A 16,892-nucleotide genomic window follows, 5' to 3' on the forward strand; every position below is an offset into this window, starting at 1 on the left:
TAACTGAGCATACATCCAAATTCTGACGAGAACCACATTTTCCATGCGTATAAAAGGAGCCATGTCACTGTCATAGAAATATGCCTGACATTTAACAAGGACACAGATAATGCACAAAAAGAACTTAAGTCTATATTTCTATTCTTCTAATTCAATGCATATAGCACATTTACTCTACCAACTTCTTATGAATGTGCTGTCTTTGTTTCTATTGCTGGTGCTTAACAGGGAATGGACTATATAAGAGGACACAGACAGTTCAATAATGGGTGAAGAACCTCAGAATTTATGCATTTGTTCTTAAATGTACATATATACACTGGCAGCCAAAAGTTTGGAAAAAATGTACAGATTTTGCTGTTTTGGAAGGAAATTGGTACTTTAATTCACCAAAATAGCATTCAACTGATCACAAAGATATATATATATATATATATATATATATTCTCATTTTTCTCTTTCTGAGAAATGTGACCGATGACTGGTTGACTACTGAAGCATTCACAGATGGATGCTTTATGACTAATCAAATGCTTGCAGGACAAAATGAGGCAACTGCTGTGGACAGGTCAGCATGGTAAAGGTCATGCAGTTTCAGGGCATTCAGGTGGCGCTTCATGCTGGAATGGATCATTCACTCACATAAAGCAATATATGATGCAATATAATGTGCTCATTGTGACAGAATGATTTTTCAAACCATATAACTGCTTCGGTTTCTAGGTTTGACTGCTCCCAGACATCCACACATCACCTTCTGTCCTTACAGAGACTGAGGGCAGGATGCAATTAAAATATATATATATATATATATATATATATATATATATATATATATATATATATATATATATATATATTTTTTTTTTTTAATGAGCATGATCTTGGATTAAAGCTAATGTCTAAATTTATAGCTCTTTTCATAAATATTACAGACTGAGGGTTGTGCTGCCAAATAATTATTCAGGTTGTTTGCATACTATATTATGCCAGTGTCCAGAAGAGGATAAAAGTTCAGTTGGAATGTCAGGCTTATAATTTTGTTGGGTCTTATGACTGCTTGGCAATTTTGAATTTATTCACAAAACACCCTCTGGTGGTATCAGGTGACCCAGTGTTCTGATATTGAATCTGAACAAAATTAGACTTAATTAAGGCTCATCTTATCTGATGAGTTCATAGATGTAATAAGATTAGCCTCAGGACTGTGAATCACATGTTTCAGGCCAATCCTTTGGCACTTTTATAGTCTGCAAGGACCATAAAATTAGCATAGTTAAAAATGAATTTGCCGCTCATCTGCTTTTATCCCATTTGTGGAAATGAACGGTTGAATGAGACGTATATTCGGGACTGTTTGCAGGAATTCAAAATTCCTACCACTGCATTTGAGGAGAGATCGAAATTAGATTGAAGGGAGCCTCTGTGAAACTACTTCTCTATGTTCCTTCTGAATAATAGAGCCATAGTCTTGTTAACATCACCCTCAGCCTTGTAATTAGATTTTCAAAGGACTGCGGATGATCCACATGTCATTGTTGTTACACAGCACAAAAAAAGTTAATCTTAATCAGTATTTGTTCTGTTTTTCAGTAAACATACTTTTTTTACGCAATTTGGAATGCCCAAGTCCTCGTGGTGGCGTAGTGACTCGCATCAATCCGGGTGGTGGAGGACGAATCTCAGTTGCCTCCGCGTCTGAGACTGTTAATCCGCGCATTTTATCATGTGGCTTGTTGAGCATGTTAACGCGGAGACATAGCGTGCGTGGAGGCATCACGCTATTCTCTGCGGCATCCACGGCCAACTAACCAGCAGGCCGGAAGCCCTGGACTCAATTTGGACGGTGAACTGAAAGAAATCCGGTATGAATTGAAGAATGTGTCGGCAATGCTGACGAAGGTCGTTGCAGACTTGGAGGATCTTGCTGTAATACGTCGATCGATCACTTCAATGGAGACGAAATTCACTGAGTTGGTTACAAGAGTTGTGGATGTTGAGAAACGGATCGATAGGCCAAGATATGGTGAAATTCCTAGATGAGTTCTTCCCGAGTCTGCTCGACATAATAAGCCATAAGCTGGAAATCGAGCGAGCTTAGAGTTCCAGTTCGGAGGTCTGCTGAGGGAGACAGGCCCTGATCAATTCTGGCCAAATTTCTGAGATCATCCGATAAAGATCTTGTGTTAAGCAAGGCAAGGAGTAAAGTAAGGCTTTCTTAGAAGAACCACAGCATTTTCTTGTTCCCAGACTTTGCGAATTTGACGAGAGAAACGTGATAAAGGAATGCAAGAAACTCTTACATCAACGGAAGGTCACTTTTGCTCTGATGTTTCTGGCCAAACTGAGAATAGATACTAAGGATGGCCACAAAATATTTACATGCTCACAGCAAGCGATGTCCTTCATAAAGACAATTGAGTAAGCCATTTGGTGATTTTCATGTTTCTGCCTAGTGGGCCTGACTCACTGAACATTCACTTGACTGTCCGCCTAGCGCCTGGAGTATGTTTTGTGGAATAACACTCCCTCGTGACAGTTGTGGATGAATCTGCACATTCTTGGTGCTTATGCCTCCTATCGGCTGGAGTTTGTTTTGTGGAATATTTCTTGCAGGACATTGGAGTGATTAGGGCATGTGTTGCACCCATGTAATGACCGAATGGACCGTCTTGCTGAACATTCGTTTAACTGCCCGAGGAACTGAACCCCTTCTTTTTTGGTGTGTGTGTGTGTGTGCCAGTTCCGCTAGTGGCTGGAGTTTGTTTTGTGGATGAATACACCTTCGGGGCAATCTACACGTTTTTTTGTGTTTTTTCTGCTTATTGGCTGGAGTTTGTTTTATAGAATATTTTCTGTTTTATTCTGTCTCACAACATTTAGAAACACCAGACTTGAGCAATCTGATGGCAAATTTGTCACAGGGGCTCTCGTAGGCGTACATGCACTGTTTGAGTTTAGAGGGATGGACAGTTGGTGCTGTCGTGCGCGGGGTTAATGTGCAAGTTTTTTCTGTTTGTTTGCTTCGGGGGTGGGGTGGGGGTGTTTGGGATTTGATTGATACTCTAATGTTGGAATGTGGTCGTTATAATTTGTTTTTTGTTATACAATCTATTTTTTCTAATATGTCAAAATGTCAGATGTTAATATGAATGGATTGTCTCTCTCCACGTGGAATGTGAATGGGTTGGGGCACCCCATAAAAAGAAGGAAGGTTATTTCTTTTCTTAAACGTAAGAAATATGATATAGTGCTTCTTCAAGAAATGCATCTTTCCCCGCAGGAAGCTGAAAAATTTGGGAAGATATGGGGTGTGCATGTTTTCTTTAGTGCTGGCTCAAGTAAGAGCAGGGGAGTCATTACACTAATAAGTAAACATCTACAATTCAAATATCTCAAACAGAGTAAAGATAAATTAGGAAGAGTCATTATTGTTTTAGCAGAAATTCAGGGCAAAGTCTTATTTTGGCTATTATTTACACACCTAACGTTGATGATCAGGGCTTTTTTTATAGATCTTGAAGGGATGTTGCAAGCCGCTGGCACCCCTCATGATATAATATTGTGAGGAGACTTTAATCTTTTGATGGACTCAGTCTTTGATCATAGTGAAGCAAAAGTGTGTAAGCCCCCTAGAGCAACATTGACGCTTCACAGGATGTGTAAAAATCTTGGTCTTACAGATATTTGGAGACATTTGAACCCATCTGGACGGACTATACATTCTTTTCATCAGTCCATAAGATTTATTCTAGAATAGATGATGTTGTTTGAAAGTATATCTTTTTTTTTATGTTATTTATTTATTTTTTATATTCTAATTGTTGGTGACCACTGTAGTGTGTGTTTGTGTTGGGTGGGGGGTGTGGGGGAATGTTCGGGGGGAGGGGTTTAATGTATATAATTGATTCTGTATTTTATGTTATGTTTATATGATTTATGTATGGAATCAATAAAAACTATTCATAACAAAAAAAAAAAAAAAAAGAAAGAAAAAAGAAAAGAAAATGCATTCAGTTTGTTTTATTGGGCCACACAAGGAGTGAAACATGCTCACTTGGGAAAAATTTGGGATTAAATGAGTTCAGGATATTTAGATATTTTTACTAAAAAACAAGACAAAAATACTGATTAAGAAAATTAAATTTTGCAATGCAAAGGACTGGCGATGTGGCACCAGCTATCTTTTTAGCTTCAATAAATCATTCACAACCAGACTAGGAAACCAATGCAACAGCATTCATTTATTTTGCACACTTCGCCGATAGCTGTTTACTCTTCAAATCCCAATAGGATTTTTTCTTTGTATGAGAATGAACGCTGAGTTTGTAGGGAATTTTTCAAAGTGGGAGAGATCAGAGTTCATAGAACCCTGAGGTGTTCATGGAGCCATACTCGCACAAACACATCTTAACCCTCAAAACATTTATTTCAATAACTTCTGATGTCCAGCGAATATTAGATTTTCTAATAAGATGCTTTATTGGTTCAGAGGATGACTGTCTGAGTGTGATTTAAAGTGTTGTGTTAAGACTTTTATTAAACCTTGTGTTGAGGAATAAAAATGATTCCTTATATAGACACAGAGAACAACATCTTTTACAATATTACATGAGCTGAAACGTGGATCTGAGCCGGTCTGAATTGGTTAGTTTATTTTAAATGATACCATCTGGAGGGTGAGAGAAGATCTCAAGATCTCATCAGGACTTGCACCATTAACAACATGATTACATCAAATCTATTCCAGCTATCATCCAAGGGACATAAACATCCCACATATGGCTTCATGGAGATGTGACAAGGTTTCAGACAACAAATGTCACAGGGTGTCTTCTGACCTTCACTATGCCAGAATTCAGAGGTAGATTTTATATGTTCAGAAGAGATTTTGCGTATTTGTTTTGTTTAATCTACTGTCAGTGAAAACACAGCCCCAACTCTCTGTTTGATCTTGCAGCAATTTATTTCCATTGTCAGCTATTAAGATAAGCTATATGGAATACATTATGGGAAAATACTAAATTAATTTAACTGAGGACTCTTTACAATCTGGAAAAGTGATTTAAAATGTAACCTTAGTGTCTAACATTAAACAGAATTAGTTTCAAAGCCAATGGAACTGACACTAATGTCACTGTAATACTGTTAAAGTAAAAAATCTAAAATAAATAAATAATAATAAAAATAAAAAGTCTCAGAGAATTTTCTCATTTCTAATAACCCTTTTCCCCCAAGGATAAAATAGTCTTTCCAGGCTTGGCACACATAGTTTTGTGTTCACACTGCTGTACTAAGCTATATGAACCAGCCTAAAAAAAGATACACATGTGGTTAAAAATAAACATAATTCTTTTGTTTGTGTGTGTGTGTGTGTGTGTATGTGTGTATTCCCAGCACACACATGCCCAAGGGATAGTTCACCCAAATATGATAATTCTGTCAGATCTACTCACCCTTAAGTTGTTGCAAACCCTTATGATTTATTTTTTTTCCCTCTTCCATGGAGCACAAAAAGAGACGTTGTAGGTGATGACAGAAATTAATTTTTTGGGTGAACTATCCCTTTAATATTTACACACACATCCCCTTGTTTTGCTTTCCATATAGGGGAAGTAGCCTTGCAAAGGGTCACTCCAATTAATCACTTTATTTAAAAAAAAAAATGTTTTACAGATTTATACCATAATAGTTGGTCTCCATGGAGGATTTGTTCTCACATGGCTTGTGTGTTGAGGACAATGAACACTGAGGTCAAAGGTCAGCCACATGTTTTGACAAAACATATCCTCTGTTTTCACCCAGCCTGGCCTTGAGTTTCCCTCTGCTTTATTGATTCAAAATACATTCTAATTAGAATCTAGGGTTGTTTTTTTTTTTTTGTAAATTTAGGGGGTATTTTCACTTGGTCACTTCATGCATTATTACTGATGCACATTAAATTTACACTTGGCCACTTACAGTGAATGTGTCTCCACAAGATGGATTTAAATCTGATCTTTAAAAAATATTAAGAGTTTGCTTGGGGCACTTTAAGTAATCAAGTTTCAAGTAAGTATCAGTTAGAGTATCTGCAAATACATGAGCTTAATTGTAAGTTGTTCTTTCTGAGAAATAATCTGTACTTATTACATTTGTGAATACAAAATTTCAGATTACAAGATCTACACATATTTTCATTATTTCTTCATGTTCTTGATGTTTTCTTTAATTGTATGTTATTGAAATGAAAATTTTTAGATAAACTTATCCTTAATTGCCACACAAAAACAAACAAAAAAATATGCATTCCTGTTGAATCTACTACAGCTTTTGGTGCCACTCTGTAGACATTTCACCCGGAAACTGGAGCTCACACATGCCCAAACGTTCAACATTTCCAGCATTGGCCACTGGGTACAGGGGTTGAAATTTCAGTTAGTACAGACTGATTTCAGCAGCAAAACTTTCAAACTACTTTCACCAAATTCACAGTGCAATCAGTCTGGAGATAGCAGGCTTATTATGTTAAAACAAAACCAAGCATGCACACAAATAGGCATTTGTTTGAAGGCAGCCACCTGTCAGGCAGCACTTGGGAACCGTATTGAGTTAGTACTCTACCGACAGTACTCTTTCTGTTGTAGAAAGACTGACATCATTGCACCTTTTTTGGCATCAATTTGGTACCGATTCAAAATACCAGCAGAGCCTACTTTTGACATCATACTGGAATGTAGTTCATGGCTTGGCAAAGGCTTAAGGAATTACAGCAACGTAAGAAACTCCTGCCCTCTTATACAAAATCATCTTGCTTTTTTACTCTACCCAGTATTCACTCTACCAACCCTGAGGTTGGTGCAGACAGACTCTATTGACCAAGAATCTTTCAAAGGTTGAAAGAACTGTGTCCATACAGCAGGGCAAAAGAAACAAAGTTGGTATTGCATCATATCATCCTCAAATTGTTTCCTTCATTAACAGTCACTGTTTCAAAACAATTTGACATGCAACCCTGCAGTTATTCAGTCATTTTAGTCATGCATTACAGTTCTGCTCTCTTGCTCAATTTGTATGAGATTGTCGTAATTAAATGTTATGAAACTCATGAATCCCACAACAAGGGATCTTAGAATTAAAAAATGTTTCCCCCTAACCAAAAAGCAAAACTTTTTTTGTAAGGTATTTATTTTTTGTTCTCTTATCCATTTGAAAGCAGATTTACAGATCTTTGGTTTTATAGGAAGGATATTTTAGCTCTGTAGGTCCATACAATGCAAGTGAATGGGTGCCAAAATTCTGATGCTCCAAAAAGCACATAAAGGCATCATAAAAGTAATCCATACGACTTTAGTGTTTTAATCTATATCTTCAGAAGTGATACGATTGGTGTAAACCAGACACCCCCCATATACACAGTTTAATAGAATAATTTCAGTAAAAGACATTTTGGAAATGTCATTCCCTGTTCAGGTAGATAAGACCTACATATACATGCCTATTACTTAGATAAATAGTGCCTTAAAGAGACTTTGCTTTAACTCAACTTCTTTTTAGTTAATTGAAATAAACATGCATTAAAATGAACAATGGGTTTGCAGAAACTACAGTTCAGCATGCTGTAAGTCTAAGTATCTTTGCTTATTAGCCTTAACAATAGTGTTGTAAAATAATCACATAATACATTTTACTCTAAATCATTTGTGCACATTATTGCAGCATTCTGTACTTAGAAATACTGTCTGGGGCTTTTGCCCAACCAAGTCACTTGCAGACATTTCATACCTAAAGGTTATAGAACAAATGTAGATTGGAAATTGTATGGAAAGTTCCATACTTTCTGAGCAAAAGATTGTTATCAGTCAGTAATCTTCTCCTGTCTGAGTGTGCTGCCTTGTTCCTCTGCTTAGTTCTTTAATAGGACTCTGTGAGCAAAAATGAAAGAAGCAATCAAATGTCAGCGTCTAAATCGAAAATTACAGGTTCTTTTGTTATTTATGCAGGGACATGCACGACCTCACTGTTAGCTGGGTAAAGATGAGTCTTTCATGTGGATGTAGTATGAGACTAAGCAATTATTTTCAGTGCTTGAGTTGTTGCTCTTGCAGTGTTTCATGCTATATATTTGATGCAGTCCTTAAGACATGCCGTTTGATTTGGGTTTATTTACTGCAGGGCCTTTTCTTGCTTGTGAGTATTCATCTCTATAATTTGTCCATTTGTCCTTGAAATATTGGCTCAAATGTCTCATTCTTTAAACTCTTTTAGGAGTTTGATCAGTCCTTCCGTACAATATGTAATTTAATTTGAAATATAAGAAATTCAGAATATCCATACATGTACAAACTTGACAAGGTATTGAGGGAGTACAATCTTTATAATATACTGTGTGATTCAGCTAAACACCACTGCAAGAACAGGTTGATGTATTGTTTCTTCACAGGGTGAAAATGTAATTTTGTCCCTACTGTAAAAATTATAAATTCTTATTGTATACATTTCTGAGAAATGTCTTAAGATATATATCAGAATATAAACTATATAAACTTCAGAAAAGCATGCTTGATATATAATGTAGGCTGAATGTCATGAGTCAGTGAAAATCAATCAATCAATCAAGAGCCTATGCATAATGCATACATAGTTCATAAAATAAATGTAATTCAGCTCTACATGTACCCATCCGTTTTAGGTAAATAATACTGTTACTAAAAAAGTGTATTGTTTACACTTCCTGGAAATGTCTAAAATAGATCTAAAATACTGAAATAAATACTAATATATCATTGTTATATTGTTGGAATATCTTAAATATATTTTAATTCTATATTTAATATATTTATTTAAAATGTATATTATTATATTGTTTACTTTAATAATATATTTAATCAACCGATAAATCAACTAGTGCACATTATCCATAATTCTACATCTAGAGTACATCTACAGTATAAGAACATTCAACCATCTATTTTACATCAGTAAGACTTACTGAAAAGCATATTGTTATCATTTCCAGAAAATGTGTCAAATAGATCAATAAAACTTAAATTTATAGCAATATCACGATGTTATTTAGAAGCTCAATGTAGGGCAATATCTGAAATATATTTTAATAATAATTATTATTATTAATATTCATTTTATATAATATTTATTTAATTATATATTTAAAGTAAGTAAATTGATTAAAAAGTTAAATATTTAGGGCCATTTCCTGTTCTTTGCCACAGAAAGAAAGAGAGAGAGGGAGAATTATTTTTATCTTATGTTTATTATTATTTGTTACTATTTTTTTTTAATCATAATTCTTCTTTTTTTTTTTTTCTTGCCAGTATTTGTTTTGTGTATTAATGCTTTGGCAATACTGTATGTAAATACAATCATGCCAATTAAGTACTTTAAACTGAAAGAGTGAGAGAGAGAGAGAGAGAGAGAGAGAGAGAGAGAGCTGTTAACATCTATATAAATGATTTTGCAGCAGCACTGGAGCAGTCCAGTATCCATGGCCTCGCTCTTCATGACACTGAGGTCAAATGTCTGCTGTATGCAGATGATTTTGTCCTGTCAGGGGTGGGCCCTTATAGTCAAGCTGGACAAAACGTCCTGGTTAATTTCGTAACCTCCGTTCCCTGATGGAGGGAACAGGAAGTTGTGTCGATGTAGTGACACTAGTGGTCACTCTTGGGAGCCCCAAACACCTCTGCTTTTTGAAAAAAGAATTTTTGGAATTTGCTTGCCACTCCCCCGGACATACGGGTATAAAAGGAGCTGGTATGCAACCACTTATTCAGGTTTTGTGCTGAGGAGCCGAGACCAGGTCACGGCAATTTCAGTGGGTAGTTCAGCACTGTGGCAAGGGGGACACAACGTCTCGTTCCCTCCATCAGGAAACGGAGGTTACGAAAGTAACCAGGACGTTACCTATCTGTCACTCACTCTACGTTGTGTCGATGTAGTGACACTAGGGGTCCCTATACAAAACGCCACAACTAGCTGAACTGTGTTGTGTGAACTGGCGGTGTGTGCCTCGTAGCCAGCGCACCAGGCCGTCACGTAACCTCCCCCAATGCTCTTATAAGCGTCGAACGGTCCATCAGGAACAAGTCGACTGCCCAACTATAGGGACAGGCTAGCCCAGCCGAGGCCTCTTTTCCCTCTTTTTTTCTCCCCAAAAAGAGTGGAATTTTGTTAACGGACTGGGATCTGCGAGTGTCCACGTCGGGGTGGGGGGGGGGGGTCACTCCCAAGGGGAAGACACTGTGGAGACCACACCCTGCCCAGAGCAAGGGGGGGGGGGTACTTCAAATGGAAATACATCACATGGTCTTACCGAGTCATGTGGTTTCTACAAGGATGGCCCTCTGCTCAAGGAAGACGTAGTTTACCAAGAGGGAAACGATTTTACGGAAGATATAACACATGGGTTTACCTATGGGGAACCACCGCATGCGGAGCACCTACCTCAGTACAGGGCCTTACCAGCGCACTTACTGAGCTGGCAGCGAGTTTCTCTGCAAACTCGACTGCCACAGGGCTAAGGAAGAAGTCATCCAGGGATCACATTCTGTGAACACTACTGGGAGTCAAGAGCGCACAACTTCCCCTCAAGGGAGGGGAAAGGCACTATGTGCAAGCAGTACACCCAGCCAGCTGTCCTGGAACTTACCTGCTTGTGCCTGTTACTACATGGGACGAAACTAACTCAACCCGGAGACTGTAGAACCTCGCAAAGGTATTGGATGTTGTCCAGCCCGCTGCTCTTCAGATGTCTGCCAAAAAGGTGCCACTGGCCAGGGCCTAGGAGGCCGCTACACTCCTGGTAGAGTGGACTCGTAACCCCGCAGGGGTGGCACGTCCTGAGCTTGATATGCCATAGCGATGGCGTCAATGACCCAGTGGGCGATTCTCTGTTTAGAGACAGTGCTTCCTTTCCGCTGTCCACCAAAGCAGACAAAGAGCTGCTCAGAGCTTCTAAAGCTCTGCGTGTGATCCAAATAGATGCATAAAGCTTGCACCGGACACAGCAATGCCAAGGCTGGGTCTGCCTCCTCCTGGGTCAGCGCTTGCATGTTCACCACCTGATCCCTTAAAGGGGTTGTGGGAACCTTGGGCACATAGCCCGGTTGGGGTCTCAGGATCACGTGAGAGTAACCCGGACCGAACTCCAGGCACGATTCGCTGACAGAGAACGCTTGCAGGTCCCCTACTCTCTTTATGGAAGTGAGCGCAGTCAGGAGGGCAGTCTTGAAAGACAGTGCCTTAAGCTCAGCTGACTCCAAGGGCTCAAAGGGAGCTCCCCGTAGACCGTAAAGGACTACAGAGAGGTCCCATGGGGGAACAAGGTGCGGTCTAGAGAGGTTCAACCTCCTAGCGCCTCTCAGGAACCTGATGATTAAGTCGTGCTTCCCCAAGTACTTACCATCTACTGCCTCGTGATGAGCCGAAATGGTGGCTACATACACCTTCAAGGTGGAGGGGGACAGCCGCCCCTCCAACCTCTCCTGCAGGAAGGAAAGTACCAATCCGACTGCGCATCTCTGGGGGTCTTCCCGCCGGGAAGAACACCACTTAGCGAACTGACGCCACTTCAAGGCATACAGGTGCCTCGTAGAGGGATCCCTAGACTGAGTGATCGTGTCTACCACCGTGGGCGGTAGGCCACTTAAGTCCTCCGCGTCCTGTCCAAGGGCCAGACGTGGAGATTCCAGAGGTCTGGTCATGGGTGAAAGATGGTGCTCCGTCCCTGAGAAAGAAGGTCCTTCCTCAGGGGAATTCGCCGGGGGGGGGGGGCTGTTGCGAGGAGCGTGAGATCCGAGAACCATGTCTGGGTGGGCCAGTAGGGTGCTACTAGGATGACTTGCTCCCCGTCCTCCCTGACCTTGCACAGGGTCTGCGCAAGTAGTCTCACTGGGGGAATTGCATACTTGCATAGTCCAGGGGGCCAGCTGTGTGCCAACTCGTCTATACCGAGAGGTGCCTCGGTCAGGGCGTACCAAAGCGGGCAGTGAGAGAATTCCCGGGAAGCAAACAGGTCTACCTGTGCTCGACCGAATCACTGGACCACCTGAGGGTGGAGTCTCCACTCTCCCCTGAGGGTAACCTGATGTGACAGTGCATCCGTTGCGGTGTTGAGGTTGCCTGGGATGTGAGTGGCTCATAGCAACTTGAGGCGCTGCTGACTCCAGAGGAGGAGACAGCGGGCGACTTGTGACATGCAGTGGGAGCATAGACCGCCTTGGCGGTTGATTTAAGCTACCGCCGCTGTGTTGCCCATCCGGACCAACACGTGCTTGCCCTGGATCAACGGCTGAAACCTCCGCAAGGTGAGAAGTACTGCCAACAACTCTAGGCAGTTGATGTGCCAATGCAGCCGCGGGCCAGTCCAAGAACCGGCGGCTGTGTGCCCATTGCATCCGGCGCCCCAGCCTGTCTTGGAAGCGTCTGTTGCTCGGCTCCGAAGAGAGAATCTGAATGAGTGGTTGCATACCAGCTCCTTTTATACCCGTATGTCCAGGGGAGTGACATGCAAATTCCACTCACCAATTCTCATTGGCCTTTTTTCAAAAAAGCAGAGGTGTTTGGGGCTCCCAAGAGTGACCCCTAGTGTCACTACATCGACACAACATCGAGTGAGTGACAGATAGGGAACCAGAGTCATAGTATCCCAGAAGGCGGCCAGATCTCAGGGAAACAAATACCAGTTCACCTATAGAGGAGAGGTCCTACAGCACAGCACCAGCTACAGTTATCTGGGCATTGAGATCAGTGCATCTGGGGGTTTCTGTCTGGCTGTAAAAGCATTGAATGAAAAGGCTCGGAGGGCATTTTAATACAATTAAATCACGATTCGGCCATATGAAATTACTAATTAAAACATGGATTAAATTATACAACTCAATCATTAAAGCAATTCTATTGAAATGTGAAATTTGGGGACCAGTCTTACATTTTCAAAATTGGGATAAAACTGCAGTAGAAAAAAATCTGTTGGAATTTGCAAATAATATTTTGGGGATACATAGAGGCACTTCCAATTCCGGCTACAGGACTGAAATAGGCTTATATCCCCTAAACATTGAAATACAGTTCTGAAGAGATCTGTTCAATTCTGGCATCACCTCCATCAGTCTGATACCAAGTCTATAAAATATAAAGCCCTCCTCACCAATGAGATCCCACCAGTGTCTCATCCTCTTAATACACTGGCTCTTAAACTAGTTAATGAAACTCAACCCGTGATTGCCTCCAGGTACAACTCTAAAATCATTATTAAAGACATTGAGAAAAATCAAAAAGATACTCATGATAAACATTAAAAACTCAATTTGACCTCCAAAACAAACTCCAATGTTGTTCGGCCCTAAATAGAACCAAAAAATTGGCAAACTACTTGTCAATTGAACAATTTAAAGAGAGAAAAATCCTCTTAAAATACAGATTAAGTGATCATGATCTAGAACTAGAGAGAGGAAGACATAAGAAAGCCTACACACAGAGAGAGCAGAGAATATGAATATGCAGACACTGCGACCTAAAGCAAGTAAAGGATGAGAAACCCTTTCTTCTCATTCAACACACTCTCAAGGCGAAATCGTCGGGATTTGTATGACTTTTCTAAATTTGGCTAATTTGTATGATATCGTGCGACTGCACTCGCTTGAATTCCTACGACTTTCACAACAGCCAATGACGTCGCTGGACATTGTTTCCATACGTGACAATTACTTGCTTCTGTCACACACAAGAGCTTCCTATCATGTTACACACTCTACAGATTGGTTAAGTTTAGATAAGGGGTTTGGGTAAGGGCATAATATTAATAAGTATGTCCTTAACGTCTCGTGCGCAGAACTCTTACTTCCGCATTAGACATCTGGGAATTTGCACGTGATGAAGTCATACTTTATGCAAACAACATCGTGCGAGACCATACGAAAAAGCCAACTCGTAAATTATGTACAAATTTTCATCAGGTTGTCTCATCTGTCCCAAGTAACACACTGTCAGAGAAATGTTTTTCCCCAAATTTGAAATACTGAATTCATCATTTCTTATACTCAGTGATACAGAGAAAATCCCCTAAATACTTGGAGAGGATGACAGCACAGCCGTACTAGCAGCTAGATAAGTGTCTGCCATTCACACTGTTAGACATTACTAATTCAGTGTATACATTTAATTCATATTGTATATATTCTCCTATTTTGTATATATATATATATATATATATACACTGGCGGCCAAAATTTGGAATAATGTACAGATTTTGCTCTTATAGAAAGAAATTGGTACTTTTATTCACCAAAGTGTCATTCAGCTGATCACAGTGTATAGTCAGGACATTAATAACGTGAAAAATTACTATTACAATTTGAAAAGAATGTTCAGAACTTCTTAAACTACTTCAAAGAATTATCATCAAAAAATCCTCCATGTGCAGCAATGACAGCTTTGCAGATCCTTGGCATTCTAGCTGTCAGTTTGTCCAGATACTCCTTCCTGTAGCACTTATCATAGATGTGGCTGTCTTGTCGGGCACTTCTCACGCACCTTACAGTCTAGCTGATCCCACAAAAGCTCAATGGGGTTAAGATCCATAACAATCTTTTCCAATTATCTGTTGTCCAATGTCTGTTTCTTTGCCCACTCTAACCTTTTCTTTTTGATTTTCTGTTTCAAAAGTGGCTTTTTCTTTGTAATTCTTCCCATAAGGCCTGCACCCCTGAGTCTTCTCTTTACTGTTGAACATGAAACTGGTGTTGAGCAGGTAGAATTCAATGAAGCTGTCAGCTGAAGACATGTGAGGCATCTATTTCTCAAACTAGAGACTCTGATGTACTTATCCTCTTGTTTAGTTGTACATCTGGCCTTCCACATCTCTTTCTGTCCTTGTTAGAGCCAGTTGTCCTTTGTCTTTGAAGACTGTAGTGTACACCTTTGTATGAAATCTTTATTTTTTATTTATTTTTTGGCAATTTCAAGCATTGTATAGCCTTCATTCCTCAAAACAATGATTGACTGATGAGTTTCTAGAGAAAGCTGTTTCTTTCTTGCCATTTTTGACCTAATATTGACCTGAAGACATGCCAGACTATTGCATACTGTGGCAACTCAAAAACAAACACAAAGACAATGTTAAGCTTCATTTAAAGAACCAAATAGTTATACTGTGTTTAATAACTGTGTTTGATATAATGGCAAGTGATTTTCTGGTACCAAATTAGCAATTTAGCATGATTACTCAAGGATAAGGTGTTGGAGTGATGGCTGCTGGAAATGGGGGCTGTCTAGATTTGATCAAAAATGACTTTTTTCAAATAGTGATGGTGCTGTTTTTTATATCAGGAATGTCCTGACTATACTTTGTGATCAGTTGAATGCCATTTTGGTGAATTAAAGTACCAACGTCCTTCCGAAACAGCAAAATCTGTACATTATTCCAAACTTTTGGCTGCCAGTGTGTCTTTTTATTCTATTTAATCATTCTTAGTATTTAAATGTTTACATTTTCTTTTTCCCCCCCATTACTACTAATTGTTGTATTTATTATTGTATTATCTTATTTAAAACAGTTTGTATTTAAATAACATTAAAATGCTTTGGAAATACAATACTCCAATTGTCATGCCAATAAAGCTTAATTAAACGGAGAGACAAGTGCAGACATCTAGCCTAAGTATTTTACAATGTTAGTCCTGTAGAGAGCGGTAGATAGTTTTATTAAATTGTTTTATGCGCACCCCAGTACTGTACATGACAGTGGGACTGTGGAGGGAGGAGCGATCGTAGTATTTCTCTTCATTTCAAATCCCTGTCGTGGCAGCACAGGCACGGCAGAGTACTTGTGTACCCCTTACCTACACCAAAGGAGGGTAAATACCAAACACCGAGAGTCAAGTCCATGTCCTAATAATAGTGAAAGGAGGACTTTAAGAGGAGGAAAGATTAGTTTGAAGGCTCGCTGCGGAGGGAGGTATCGCCTCGCTGTGTACACTTGCACTGGATACACGAACCGCCTGGACGTTTCCACTTATCTGCGAGTCACAGGATCTCTCCGATCTCGCGCTAACCCGCCAAACATTCTCACGGTGAGTCGCGCGCTGTGGTCTTTCATTTGCAGCGTTTCAGCATGTTACAATAGCTCGTGTTATTTTGCCGGACCAAGCTAACTCCAGTGTGTGCGCTAGCTGCATGCTTTGACAGATCAACTGCCTGAAAACTAAAATTATAAATTCCCGTCGCATCTTACTGGAAGACACTACAGGCACCTCGTGGGTATAATGCACGCGGGCTTTTGAATGTCAGTATTTATGACATTGCACAGGTAGCAGGCGCGAGAGTGTCTTGCTGTGTATGGGGCCTAGATAGTAGCAAGCACATACTGTACTAACAGACACATTATAGCACCGTATCTGTTGGTAAAGTATGTGCCTGCTACACATACACACACACACACACACACACTGAAGCTGGCATGAATTATTGTACTAATAAATTCAGTTCAAGTGCTCGTTACTACTCAATTTAGCTCATAACATATACATAAAAGATACAGTACCAACAGGTAAGTTTGTGTAGAGATGAAAATATCAGCTTATACATGCATTACTTCATGAGCTCACTTTTTTTCTGAAAAGTTAATGTGGACAGTTCACTTTAATGTACAGTAATGTGTTTTCTGTATATGCATGCTAAGCTTTATTAACAGTAAAATAATTTACAGTATCTTAACTAAACCCACTCCATCTCAGAACTTGCATACGGTAGTTATTTTATTGCTTAAAAATGAAAATGGTATGTGAAAGCATCTGATGTGCAAAATGCACTAAATGCCTGATTTTTTACTTTGACTCATACAGTACGACTATAACTAATCTGTGATTAGGGTGTATATCACAAATATCAAGTGC

The 16,892-nt window shown here is 39.6% G+C and overlaps 1 protein-coding gene across 8 annotated transcripts in view; it reads left to right on the plus strand.

Annotated features, from left to right (window-relative positions):
* Positions 1 to 15,757: 15,757 nt before the first annotated feature.
* The window catches only part of LOC127427490 (thyroid hormone receptor alpha-B), a 199,600-nt gene continuing 198,465 nt past the window's right edge, over positions 15,758 to 16,892 (plus strand). For all 8 annotated transcript variants that reach the window (XM_051675136.1, XM_051675135.1, XM_051675137.1 and 5 more), the window contains exon 1: positions 15,758 to 16,070. The gene's annotated coding sequence lies outside the window, so the exon portion shown is untranslated. The remainder of the gene's footprint in view (positions 16,071 to 16,892) is intronic.

Source organism: Myxocyprinus asiaticus, chromosome 36 (genome assembly GCF_019703515.2).
Source record: "Myxocyprinus asiaticus isolate MX2 ecotype Aquarium Trade chromosome 36, UBuf_Myxa_2, whole genome shotgun sequence".
NCBI lineage: Eukaryota > Metazoa > Chordata > Actinopteri > Cypriniformes > Catostomidae > Myxocyprinus > Myxocyprinus asiaticus.